The sequence below is a fragment of the Tripterygium wilfordii genome, chromosome 21 (assembly GCF_013401445.1).
Source record: "Tripterygium wilfordii isolate XIE 37 chromosome 21, ASM1340144v1, whole genome shotgun sequence".
NCBI lineage: Eukaryota > Viridiplantae > Streptophyta > Magnoliopsida > Celastrales > Celastraceae > Tripterygium > Tripterygium wilfordii.
The window spans coordinates 7,214,472-7,228,061 of record NC_052252.1 but is presented as its reverse complement, the minus strand read 5'-3'; the positions used below and the strand labels follow the sequence as shown (position 1 = coordinate 7,228,061).

General features: G+C 40.2%; 2 non-coding genes across 2 annotated transcripts; one reads left to right on the top strand and one right to left on the bottom strand.

Annotated features, from left to right (window-relative positions):
* Positions 1-2,822: 2,822 nt before the first annotated feature.
* LOC119990263 lies at positions 2,823-2,928 on the top strand. Its single transcript, XR_005465991.1, has one exon. It is a non-coding gene; the product is annotated as a small nucleolar RNA R71 (small nucleolar RNA).
* A 2,533-nt stretch (positions 2,929-5,461) lies between these two features.
* LOC119990259 lies at positions 5,462-5,568 on the bottom strand. Its single transcript, XR_005465987.1, has one exon. It is a non-coding gene; the product is annotated as a small nucleolar RNA R71 (small nucleolar RNA).
* Between the last annotated feature and the right edge of the window lie 8,022 nt (positions 5,569-13,590).

Sequence of the window (13,590 nt, the reverse complement as noted above, 5' to 3'; positions counted from 1 at the left end):
ATTCAAGCACTGAATGTTTTTATTTTTATTTTTTTTTTTAAATTCAGCTACAACAAAAATCATGTGAAATTTGGCACAAGATAATCCATATGCAGTCCACCACCCCACACTTTAAAGAATGCATTGTCCTCAATGCAAAACATAACAATATAATAATGCACTAAAAAGAGGACAAGTTGAAACAATACAACCTGGGGGTTGGAGTCATGCGTCGAGTGGATTGGGGTACTGGCCTAGCCACAATTCTTCAATGTCTTCATGAACCCTTTCTTGCATATGACCCTTTTTTTTTTTTTTTTTTTTTTTTTTTTTGTAAACACACACGCCTAGGCGTGTATAAAGTGCGCCTAGGCGTGCACAATACGCGCCTAGGCGTTCACAATACGCGCCTAGGCGTGGTCTGGCTGTAAACATAATGCCCAGAAATTTAAACTTTCCTGCAGCCAGATTCCAACACATTCAAACTAACATCCACACAAGATTTTGTCAATAAAAATGGAATAATGAAGAACAAAAGGATACACAAAAGGATATACTTCATTGGGTTGCCTCCCAAGTAGCGCTAAGTTTAATGTCTTCAGCCAGACGTAGTTGTACCTACAAAATCAACCATGTATGCATCAACACTTAATAATTTAAGCAAACTCTCACCCCAAACTTTAAGAACATGCATGGTCATCAATGCAAATAAATAAAGGGAGGGAGAAAGCTTAAACACAACACTTGTTTTAGATAAGGAGAGAGACAACCTGATTTGGAGAAATCACCACAAGCCTCAACACCTTCACAACAATTCTTGGGAAACAAATCAAGGAGGATGGTGCACAGGATACTTTCCATTCAGAATCCCCGAAACATTTGGCCCACAGAATTGAAATTGACGAGCCACAAATTTCCACCCTTTTTCTATCTTAGAATTCGTTATCGTGAAAGTACCATGGATAGACAATTTCAATGTCTCAAAAGGAGCACACACTTTACCTCTCAACATTGTTTTGGACCGTGCCTTTTTCAACTTCCTTGCTCTTGTCCGCATGCCTTTCAAAGTTGGAGATAGCTTGCTAGTAACAAGGGAAGTAGCCATGAGCTCGTTGGATATTGGTGATGATGGGGTCTTTTTGCCTTCATTGCTATCACCATCCACATATTCAACAACCTCATCACTTGAAGCCGTTTTTGTCAATAAATTCACTCTCTCATGGCCTACCATATCAACATGAAGGCATTCTCTAATGACATCCGGACTCTTCATAGCCTTAAAAATTTTGAACTCAATGGTCTTGTCAAAGACTGTCATTGTGAGCATGCCCTTTTCCACATCTATAATGGTCTTTGTGGTAGCCATAAAACCACGGCCTAGAATGAGTGGTACATCTCTTGTCGGATTAGGTTCACCCTCCATATCAAGCACCAGAAAATCCACCGGAATAACAAAATCACCCACCTTTACTAAAACATCTTCAACTAACCCAAAAGGATGCACTAAAGAGCGATCGGCTAGTTGGAGAGTGACTGAAGTTGGTTTCAACTCACCTATCTTCAAAGTAGTGTAAACAGAATAAGGCATGATATTTACACTTGCACCAAGATCCATCAAGGCCTTTTCAATTTCTTTCTCTCCAATAATACAAGGAATGGTAAAGCTACCCGGATCTTTTAATTTGGGCGGGAGCTTCTTTTGTAAAATAGCACTCGTTTCTTCGGAGAGAAATACTTCTTCATGATCACCTATCTTCCTTTTGTTAGTGCACAACTCCTTCAAAAATTTTGCATATGCGGGAATAGACTTAATTGCCTCAATGAGTGGAATATTAATCTCCACTTTCTTCAAAACTTCAAAAATATCCCGATTATACTTGCTTTTCTTAGCTGGGGCAAGACGAGATGGAAAAGACACTTTTGGAACATACTCTTCTACTTCCGGCTTTTCCTTCTCAACATGAGGTATTTTGGAAGCACTTGGCTCCACCACTATAGGCTCATCATGATTCTCACCTTCAAGCTTTTTATACTCAATCTTGTTATCCACATTTTTCCCACTTCGCAAAACAGTAATAGCATTAGCATCCTCATACTGCTTAGGATTTACCTCAGGTTGACTCGGCAGCTTTCCTGGCTGTCTTTCACTCAAGGCATGAGCAAGTTGTCCTACTTGCATTTCAAGCTTTGCGATAGATTGAGTATTACTGGAAACAGTTTGTTGCAACTGAGTCATTGACTTGCTCATCTCTGCTTGGGAATGTTGCATTGTGACTTGTGATTGAGCAAGCTGGGAAATAAGGTCCTCCATAGTAAACTTCCTTGCATCTTGAGAAGGTGGTTCTTGTCGTGGAGCTTGCCACGGTCTGGGCCCTTGATTGAAATTCTGGGGTGAAGCATAGGAGAAATTGGGATGATTCTTCCATCCTGGGTTATATGTGTGAGAAAAGGGATCATTCTGTTGCCTATGAAAAGGTTGAACTGCATTAACTTCCGCTTCAGGAAATGTCCCACTTCTAGAACATACATGAGTAGGATGATTGGTGCCTCCACAAATGCCGCAAGGATCCAAATTTCTGCTCAGCAAAGTCACTACCGCATCCAATTTCCTAGCCACAGATGCCATCTCTGTATTTGAACCACTAGCCTCATAAACCATGTGTCTAGGAGCATCAAGATCACGATTATCCCATTGTGAGGAATTTGCCACCACAGTCTCAATAATTTCATTGGCTTCAGTTGGTTCCTTAGCCATAATATTTCCTCCAGCAGCTGCATCTAACCTATGGCGGCATTCATCAGCCAGATGTTGGTAGAAGTATGATATAATCTGCCATGGCAAGAATTGATGATGTGGGCAACCAATCAATAAGTTTTATATCGCTCCCAAGCCTTAAAAAGTGGTTCTCCCTTGTTCTGCCTGAAATGGAAAATCTGATCCCTAAGCCTCTGTGTCCTTGACTGAGTATAGAACTTCTGAATAAACTTAGCAGAAAGTTGTTCCCAAGAAGTGATAGAATTTGGTGGCAGAGTCTTGAACCAGATCTTAGCACTTTCCTTAAGAGAAAAAGGAAATAGCTTCAACCGTATGAACTCTTCAGATATGCCTTGAATTTTTTGAGTGCCACAAATCTCCAGAAAATTATCAATGTGATCACTAGCATCTTGATTTTCTGCTCCTGAGAATGATGGGAGCATGTTAATCACATGACATTTAAGCTCATAAGATAGATTTGGCGGAATGGTTGGTAATATGATGCAAGATTGTCTAGTAGAGAATTGTGGCATAGAGTAGTCCATGATAGTAACAGGAGCATTTGCATTGTTGCCAACTTCATCACGATTTTCAGCCATGCTTGCTTGTTCAGAATGTTCTCCCAAAATTTTGTCACTAGACGAACTAGAGCTAGATGTAGGAGAAATAGAACGAGTGGAAGATTTCTCCTCAAGAAGATCCTTGTCTCTCTTGTTCCTTCGTGCACGTTCCAAGTCTAGATCAACAGGAAGAATTTCTGTATCTTGAGAACGCCTTCCTTGCATGAACTACAAACAAGAAAGAAAAGTATAAAGATCACTAATTATCAAGAAAGAAAGAGCTAAACTAAGTATGTAAGTATCTATGTATATAAACAAGAATGGATCAAATATAAGCAACCATCCCCGGCAACGGCGCCATAAACTTGTTGGGTCTAAATTAACCTTACTAGCAAGTGTACTAGTCGGCGACTACAGCACAATGATAAGCAAGGGTCGAATCCACAGGGACGGTGTTATGTTTAATCCAAATGTATATTTGTATGTATATATGGACAATGCAATCAAAAGTAAAATTCAACTCAAGATTGTTTGGTTTGGTAATTCAACTAAAACAAGCAAAGAGCAAAGTGTTTTTGGTATTTTCTTAGAATTAGGATGCAACTAATGCAAATGAGATGATTTAACAAATATGAGATGAACACCAAGGCTTCGGAATCCCCCTTGGGAAATGACTTGGAATGACATAAATTCACACACATATTTGCTAATTCGGGCATAACGAATCCGTACCTAAGTCGGTTTTAGCGCACTTAAGTCAAATCTCCCTAAAATCGATTACTAGCCATCTTATTGGTCTAGGTCGGATATTCCTAAATACATTCTAGCCATCTTATTGGTCTAAACATGCATAGGAATTTATGGAGTTCTATGGAGATTAGGATTCATACAAAATTGTCACCTAATTAAAGGGAGACACATTCATAATCAAGTGTTTCAAGAAGCATAATCTACTTGACATATTATTGTCTAAGCAAATTCTCCAAACAATTTCATCCAAAAACCTAAAGTGTTGGCCAAACACCACAAGCATGAAGAAATTGCAATCAAACATAGAAACACAAGATTTATACCCAAATCAACTCATATATATGTAAATCAAGTCATAAACAAAGTCATCAAACCCAAGGCTTCATCCTAGCCTTGGCACAAGAGATTTAGTTACACATAATGAGAGAAAAACACAAAAGGAGAGATGAGAAAATCATGAATAAACCCAATTAGTTGAGTAGATCCAAGTTGAGCTGAAGAATCTCTCCTCCTAGCTCCAAGAATCGCCTTCCCCCTCTGGTTTCGCTCCCCAGAAAATCAGTTCTAGGTTCAAAAAGTCCCCGCAGCTCGGACAAATCGCGACTTAAAACATCCCAGAAAATTGCTTTCTGCGCCTAGGCGCGTTGTTTTCACGCCTAGGCGCACCACGCCTAGGCACACGCCTAGGCGCACGCCTAGGCGCAATCCTAGGCGTGCACAACTTCAAATTTAAGTCCAACTCTCTGTACTGGGTGTGTAGGAGTGATCCTGGGCGTGCACAAATTGTGCGCCTAGGCGTGACACGCCTAGGCGCACGCCTAGGCGCGTTACCCCTAGGCACATGATTAAAATGACCATAACTTCTCCATATGACCTCATATTTGCATGATTTTAGATTCTACGGAAAGCTTGAGATGTCTAGTTTCCAATGCCTTTTGTTGCGCTCTATTCCAATAACGTGACAGAAAGTTATGACTATTTGAACACACGAAGGTCGGTGGACATTTTCTTCAATTCAGCCCTTTTTCCGTCGCTTTTCTTCCAAACCGCAATCAACCTATCAAAATACAAATCAACACATAAATACACTCATTATTTATCAAAAGAAAGCTTAAGAGGGGGATATTTCTACCAAAAACAATAGGTATTATCATACCTATCAATTAACATGCTTCCATCTTTTTCAGGAGCGGAAAATCAAGATGCTAGCAATCACATTGATAATTTTCTGGAGATTTGTGGCACTCAAAAAATCCAGGGCATATCTGAAGAGTTCATACGGTTGAAGCTATTTCCTTTTTCTCTTAAGGAAAGTGCTAAGATCTGGTTCAAGACTTTGCCACCAAATTCTATCACTTCTTGGGATCAACTCTCTGCTAAGTTTATTCAGAAGTTCTATACTCAGTCAAGGACACAGAGGCTTAGAGATCAGATTTTCCATTTCAGGCAGAACAAAGGAGAACCACTCTTTCAGGCTTGGGAGCGATATAAAACTCTATTGATTGGTTGCCCACATCATCAATTCTTGCCATGGCAGATTATATCATACTTTTACCAACATCTGGCTAATGAATGTTGCCATAGGTTAGATGCTGCTGCTGGAGGAAATATTATGGCTAAGGAATCGACTGAGGCCAATGAAATTATTGAGACTGTGGTGGCAAATTCCTCACAATGGGATAATCGTGATCTTGATGCTCCTAGACACATGGTTTATGAGGCTAGTGCTTCAAATTCAGAGATGGCATCTGTGGCTAGGAAATTGGATGTAGTAGTGACTTTGCTGAGCAGAAATTTAGAGCCTTGTGGCATTTGTGGAGGAACCGATCATCCTACTCGTGTATGTTCTAGAAGTGGAACATTTCCTGAAGCTGAGGCTAATGCTGTTCAATCTTTTCATAGGCAGCAGAATGATCCATTCTCTCACACATATAGCCCAAGATGGAAGAATCACCCCAATTTCTCCTATGCTTCACCCCACAATTTCAACCAAGGGCCTAGACCTTGGCAAACTCCATCACAAGCACTTCCTTCTCAAGATGGAAAGAAGTCTGCTATGGAGGACCTTATCACCCAAGTTGCTCAATCACAAGTCACAATGCAACATTCCCAAGCGGAGATGAGCAATTCAATGACTCAGTTGCAACAAACTGTTTCTAGTAATACTCAGTCCATCGCAAAGCTTGAAATGCAAGTAGGACAACTTGCTCATGCCTTGAGTGAAAGACAGCCGGGAAAGCTTCCAAGTCAACCTGAGGTAAATCCTAAGCAACATGAAGATGTTAATGCTATTACTGTTTTGCGAAGTGGGAAAAAGGTGGATAACAAGATTGAATATCAAGGGCTTGAAGGTGAGAGTCATGATGAGCCTATAGTGGTGGAATCGAGTGCTCCCACCATACCTCATGTTGAGAAGGAAAAGCCGGAAGTAGAAGAGGTTGTTCCAAGAGTGCCTTTTCTATCTCGTCTTGCACCGGCTAAGAAAAGCAAGTATAATCGGGATATTTTTGAAGTTTTGAAGAAAGTGGAGATTAATATTCCACTCATTGAGGCAATTAAGTCTATTCCCGCATATGCAAAATTTTTGAAGGAGTTGTGCACTAACAAAAGGAAGATAGGTGATCATGAAGAAGTATTTCTCTCCGAAGAAACGAGTGCTATTTTACAAAAGAAGCTCCCGCCCAAATTAAAAGATCCGGGTAGCTTTACCATTCCTTGTATTATTGGGGAGAAAGAAATTGAAAAGGCCTTGATGGATCTTGGTGCAAGTGTAAATATCATGCCTTATTCTGTCTACACTACTTTGAAGATAGGTGAGTTGAAACCAACTTCAGTCACTCTCCAACTAGCTGATCGCTCTTTAGTGCATCCTTTTGGGTTAGTTGAAGATGTTTTAGTAAAGGTGGGTGAGTTTGTTATTCCGGTGGATTTTCTGGTGCTTGATATGGAGGGTGAACCTAATCCGAGAAGAGATGTACCACTCATTCTAGGCCGCGGTTTTATGGCTACCACAAAGACCATTATAGATGTGGAAAAGGGCATGCTCACAATGACAGTCTTTGACAAGACCATTGAGTTCAAAATCTTTAAGGCTATGAAGAGTCTGGATGTCATTAGAGAATGCCTTCATGTTGATATGGTAGGCCATGAGAGAGTGAATTTATTGACAAAAACGGCTTCAAGTGATGAGGTTGTGGAATATGTGGTTGGTGATAGCAATGAAGGCAAAAAGACCCCATCATCGCCAATATCCAACGAGCTCGTGGCTACTTCCCTTGTTACTAGCAAGCTATCTTCAACTTTGAAAGGCGTGCGGACAAGAGCAAGGAAGTTGAAAAAGGCACGATCCAAAACAATGTTGAGAGGTAAAGCGAGTGCTCCTTTTGAGACATTGAAATTGTCTATCCATGGTACTTTCACGATAGCGAATTCTAAGATAGAAAAAGGGTGGAAATTTGTGGCTCGCCAACTTGAATTCTGTGGGCCAAATGTTTCGGGGATTCTGAATGGAAAGTATCCTGTGCACCATCCTCCTTGATTTGTTTCCCAAGAATTGTTGTGAAGGTGTTGAGGCTTGTGGTGATTTCTCCAAATCAGGTTGTCTCTCTCCTTATCTAAAACAAGTGTTGTGTTTAAGCTTTCTCCCTCCCTTTATTTATTTGCATTGACGACCATGCATGTTCTTAAAGTTTGGGGTGGGAGTTTGCTTAAATTGTTAAGTGTTGATGCATACATGGTTGATTTTGTAGGTACAACTACGTCTGGCTGAAGACATTAAACTTAGCGCTACTTGGGAGGCAACCCAATGAAGTATATCCTTTTGTGTATCCTTTTGTTCTTCATTATTCCATTTTTATTGACAAAATCTTGTGTGGATGTTAGTTTGAATGTGTTAGAATCTGGCTGCAGGAAAGTTTAAATTTCTGGGCATTATGTTTACAGCCAGACCACGCCTAGGCGCGTATTGTGCACGCCTAGGCGCACCTTATACACGCCTAGGCGTGTGTGTGTTTAAAAAAAAAGGGTTCATATGCAAGAAAGGGTTCATGAAGTCACTGAAGAATTGTGGCTAGGCCAGTACCCCGGTCCACGCGATGCATGACTCCAACCCCCAGGTTGTATTGTTTCAGCTTGTCCTCTTTTAGTGCATTATTACATTGTTATGTTTTGCATTGAGGACAATGCATTCTTTAAAGTGTGGGGTGGTGGACTGCATATGGATTATCTTGTGCGAAATTTCACATGATTTTTGTAGTAGCTGAATTTTGAAAAAAAAAATGAAAAATTTGAAAATTTTCAGTGCTTGAATCTTGCATATTGATGGGAGTTTTCTGTTGAATTGAGTGCTATACTGAAATGCAGTTGATCTTGGTTTGTGGAACCCATCTTATCCTTCTATATGCTTGTCGTCTACTCTATTGGATAATCACTTGAATTCACTTGCACGAGAATGTGTGCTTGTGGGGTATGACTTGGGTGAATAGATGTTGAATGTGGACTTTCTCTAAGATGATCTAGAACACCATGTTAGTGATATTCTTGGCACTAGTTAATTACATGCATGTTAAAAAAAATGAAAAAAAATAATAAAATGATGATGATTAAAAGCATGTTCCGCTCTTGTGATCTTGCTGAGTAACCGGGGCTCTTGTCTAACCAACTCGAGTTTCGTGTAAAAAGGTGAGGCAATCATGATGAACATACTAGGCTAGCTTAACTTCGAAGCCTTTTCAACTCGAGTGATTGATCCGAGGCGTGCTTTATCACATAATGCCCTAAACCAACTGGTTGGGAGTCATTGGTTGAGAACTCGTTACATGGGTTGACTAGAAAGCTTAAAGGAGTGAGCATTGCACGGTCCTAGTAAGATGAAAATAAAAAAAAATATATTAAAAAAAAACAAGAAGAAGAAGAAGAAGGGAAGTATGTATATAAATAAAAGTGCCTTGGTATTACTACTTGACTGTTCTTGGAATTCTTGGAATGTGACTATGTTTGGCGCCTATGAACTCTTGGAAGCCAAATATTTATACATTTCTTCTTTGCACGCACATAATGTAGATGAAGTAATAGAGTAGAAGGATAATCTTCACTGAGTATATGGTTTGGATGAAGTGTGGGGTCTCCACATCTTTTTGATTGGATGGCATTGATGTATGTTGCTTCGATTCTAAGGATTTCCCTCCCATATGTTTAATTTGAGTTATCTTGAAACGTTTGTGGGTGTCGTTCTTGTAAGCCCCCAGGAGACAAAACTCCTCCACTAGGGACACCTAGGGGTTTAAAGGCTTGTTGCATACGCTAAATGCAATCGCGATTCCTGTGTTAGTGAGTTAGGATGTTAGTTGGTAGATGTACTTAGTCTAGTTTTACTTGAGGACAAGTAAGGTTTAAGTGTGGGGTATTTGATAGGTATGATAATACCTATTGTTTTTGGTAGAAATCTCCCCCTCTTAAGCTTCCTTTTGATAAATAATGAGTGTATTTATGTGTTGATTTGTATTTTGATAGGTTGATTGCAGTTTGGATGAAAAGCGACGGAAAATGGGCTGAATTGAAGAAAATGTCCACCGACCTTCGTGTGTTCAAATACTTATAACTTTTTGTCACGTTATCGGAATCGAGCGAAATAAAAGGCATTGGAAACTAGACATCTCAACCTTTCCGTAGACGCTAAAATCGTGCAAATCGGACGTCGTATGGAGATTTTGGAATCATTCCACGCCTAGGCGCAATATTTGTGCACGCCCAGAATCACTCCTGCACGCCCAGTCCAGAGAGATGGACTTGAAATTGAAGTGGTGCACGCCTAGGATTGCGCCTAGGCGTGCGCCTAGGCGTGGTGAGTCTAGGCGTGAATTCAACACGCCTAGGCGCACAAAGCAATTTTCTGGGATGTTTTAATTCGCGAATTGCCCGAGCCGCAGGGGACTTTTGGACCAAAAACTGATTTTCTGGAGAGCGAAACCAGAGGGGGAAGGCGACTCTTGGAGCTAGGAGGAGAGATTCTTCAGCTCAACTTGGATTTACTCAACTAATTGGGTTTATTTATGATTTTCTCATCTCTCCTCTTGTGTTTTTCTCTCATTATGTGTAACTAAACCTCTTTTGCCAAGGCTAGGTTGAAGCCTTGGGTTTGATGACTTTGTTTATGACTTGATTTATATATATATGAGTTGATTTGGGTATAAATCTTGTGTTTCTATGTTTGATATACATTTCTTCATGCTTGTGGTGTTTGGCCAACACTTTAGGTTTTTGGATGAAATTGTTTGGAGAATTTGCTTAGACAACAATATGTCAAGTAGATTATGCTTCTTGAAACACTTGATTATGAATGTGTCTCCCTTTAATTAGGTGACAATTTGTATGAATCCTAATCTTCATAGAACTCCATGAATTCCTATGTATGTTTAGACCAATAAGATGGCTAGAATGTATTTAGGAATATCCGACCTAGACCAATAAGATGGCTAGTAATCGATTTTAGGGAGATTTGGCTTAAGTGCGCTAAAACCGACTTAGGTACGGATTCGTTATGCCCGAATTAGCAAATATGTGTGTGAATTTATGTCATTGCAAGTCATTTCCCAAGGGGGATTCCGAAGCCTTGGTGTTCATCTCATATTCGTTAACTCATCTCATTTGCATTAGTTGCATCCTTATTCTAAGAAAATAGCAAAAACACTTTGCTATTTGCTTGTTTTAGTTTAATTACCAAACCAAACAATCTTGAGTTGAACTTTACTTTTGATTGCATTGTCCATACATACATACAAATATACATTTGGATTAGACATAACACCGTCCATACATACATACAAATATACATTGTCCATACTAGTACACTTGCTAGTAAGGTTAATTTAGACCCAACAGGGCCCGGATTCGAGTTTAGACCTGGGATTCGGGATCGGGATCGGGATCGGGGTCGGGATCCAGGATTGGACCCAAAATTTGGGATCGAACCCAGGATCCTAGATCAAACCCCAGATTCGGGATCGGGGCCCGAATCCGAGATCGGACCTGAGATTCGAGATCCAGGATCGGACTCGAGATATGGCACCGGGGCCAAAATCTCCTTTGAATTAGATCGCTCGTGACCTATGTCAATCAAAGGAATGGTTGACAGGCGATGGAGAAAGAAGTGGAAGATGTGCGATTACCACTTCGATTGGGCTTTAGCACTTTCTTTAGCCAGCTCCGTTCAAGCAGAGGAATATAAATGCGTTAGTAAAGGACTTCGATCTACTCGCTAACCCTTCGGGAAATAGCTAGGCAAAGCTACTATTACACATACACCAAGATAACATACCCCATATTGAACAACTATACCATACACGAGATCGAACTTGGGATCCGGGATCAGGGCCTGGGTCCGAGATCAAACCCAGGATCCGGAAATTGACCCGAGATCGAGGATCAGGGCTCGGATCCAAGATCGAACCTGAGATTCGGGATCAGGGTCGAGATCCAGGATTTGGGATCGAGGCTGGGATCCAAGATCAAACCCGAGATTAAGGATCGGGGCAAGGATACAGGATCATGGCCGGGATATAGTCAGGCCTGAGATTCAGGATCAGACCCGTGTTAGGTTTAGGATTAGGATTGAGCCCAGGTCAGGCCAGGATCAAGTCGGGGTCCAAGTCATGCCGGGGTCTAGGATCAAGACCGGATTAGCTCAAGGATCGGGATCGGGCCCAGGTCAGGCCGTGTTTGGGTCAGGGTCAGGGTCAGGGTCAGGGTCAGGGTCGGGGTCGGGGTCATGTTGAGGTCTGGGATCGAGTATGGGTCATGTCGGGGTCTAGGATCGGGCCAGGCTAGGCTTCACTAGCTCTTGATTTTTTTCAATAATATTTTTAATATATGTAAATGTATATGTGGGTAATTTTGAAAAACACTAAAAAATTGAATATATTTTCATTTTATAAACCAAACATCTTAATAGAATTATATTGTTATGACATTACCACAATTGAATTACTTGTAAATGGATTACAATTACTATCGCAATACATTGAACCAAACGGGCCCTAAATTCCATTGTTTTTTGAAAAATAGTGTAATACCTTCTCTTGCTAAATACCACTTCAACTTTCACAAATACATAGATGGAAAGTTCCCACACAACTAAAATTGAGAGGCCATACAAGAGTCCCCAACACCGAAATACTCGTTTTTAATACAAAATATACAGTTTTTTTAACCTAAAAAAATGATTAGACAGAGTGACCCAGTTTCGTAGGTTCAAAGGCCGTAGATGAATTTGTATAGCAATATTATTTAACTTTGGATTGAGTTGCCTAACTTGCTACCCTACTTACATTCACACCAACAGCTTCCCAATGCAATCTAATTAGTTAGCATTCTCTAACAAAGGAAAGATGATACATCCATGCTTATAAAGAGCATAGACACTAGAAGCAAATGTCCATCTTCCAACAACGGTAAATACCTTAAAGCCTCCTGTCCAAAAACAAAACAGAATACATCAAATCCTCCCATAAAGTCTCCATTGTCAATAAGGGATAAAGATCTCATAATTATGGGCAATAGTTTCACTATTGGTGACAAAAATAAGGTATTTTGGGCAAACAATAGAAGTCAGTATTAAGAATTAATTGGTAAACACAAAAAATTGGGTGATTAGATGAAATCTGACCTTACAAAACAAAAGTGTCTTTTGAAGTTTTAGCAATATCTAGAGCGTTCATAGTGGTGGACACTTCATACTCCTCATTGTTTGTGCAACTTCTATTTGTTTCAAGTGCTACATTTTCGTTTGGTGCACAGTGGAGCATACTTGAAAATTGAAACCACACTCCATCTTCTCTCTTTCCATCTTAGTCTAACGTGGCCTCAAGTCATTGGTTACGTGGGTCTCATAATTTTTACTATTCATCGATTAAGTGGTGCTCCAAATATGGAGCATGGCCAAATTTGAAGATATTTTCAAGTGTCATTTTTTTATCCGTTGTGTATATGTAGTACTTAACTTATTAAGAAAGCCACATTTCAAGTGCTTGAAATGACATCCAGTGATTGTTATCTATACAACACTTGATATCTCTTGATTATAGTGCAATCGATGGCTAGTATAAAAAATGCTCACAATGGTTCACTTGAAACAAGGGTTGGGAGAAGAAATGTGGCAGCTAATGTGGGTACCATAAATTTCACTATTTATCAATTAATGGACATGTCAAATATGGAGTGTGGGCAAAATTACCATTGCTTTTGGAGTGTCAAATTTGGACCATTGTGAGCATGTAGTGCTATGCTTTTCAAGAAAGCACACAATCAAATGCATGAAAATGACACCACTGTGGATGCTTTACCTACAAATCATCTACATATACCTTAATAAAGGTAACATATGACAGTTTCTTTGCCAATCTACAAGAAAGGGTCCATATTTGAGCCCCGCCACACCAGATTGAAGTTCGATGGAGGAGGCACTAGAGTTGGCGTGGGCCAAGGACATCAAGGACAGGATCGAGGAGCATCATCACCCTAAGGTCTTGTGATCAGAGGAGGAGGGAGAGA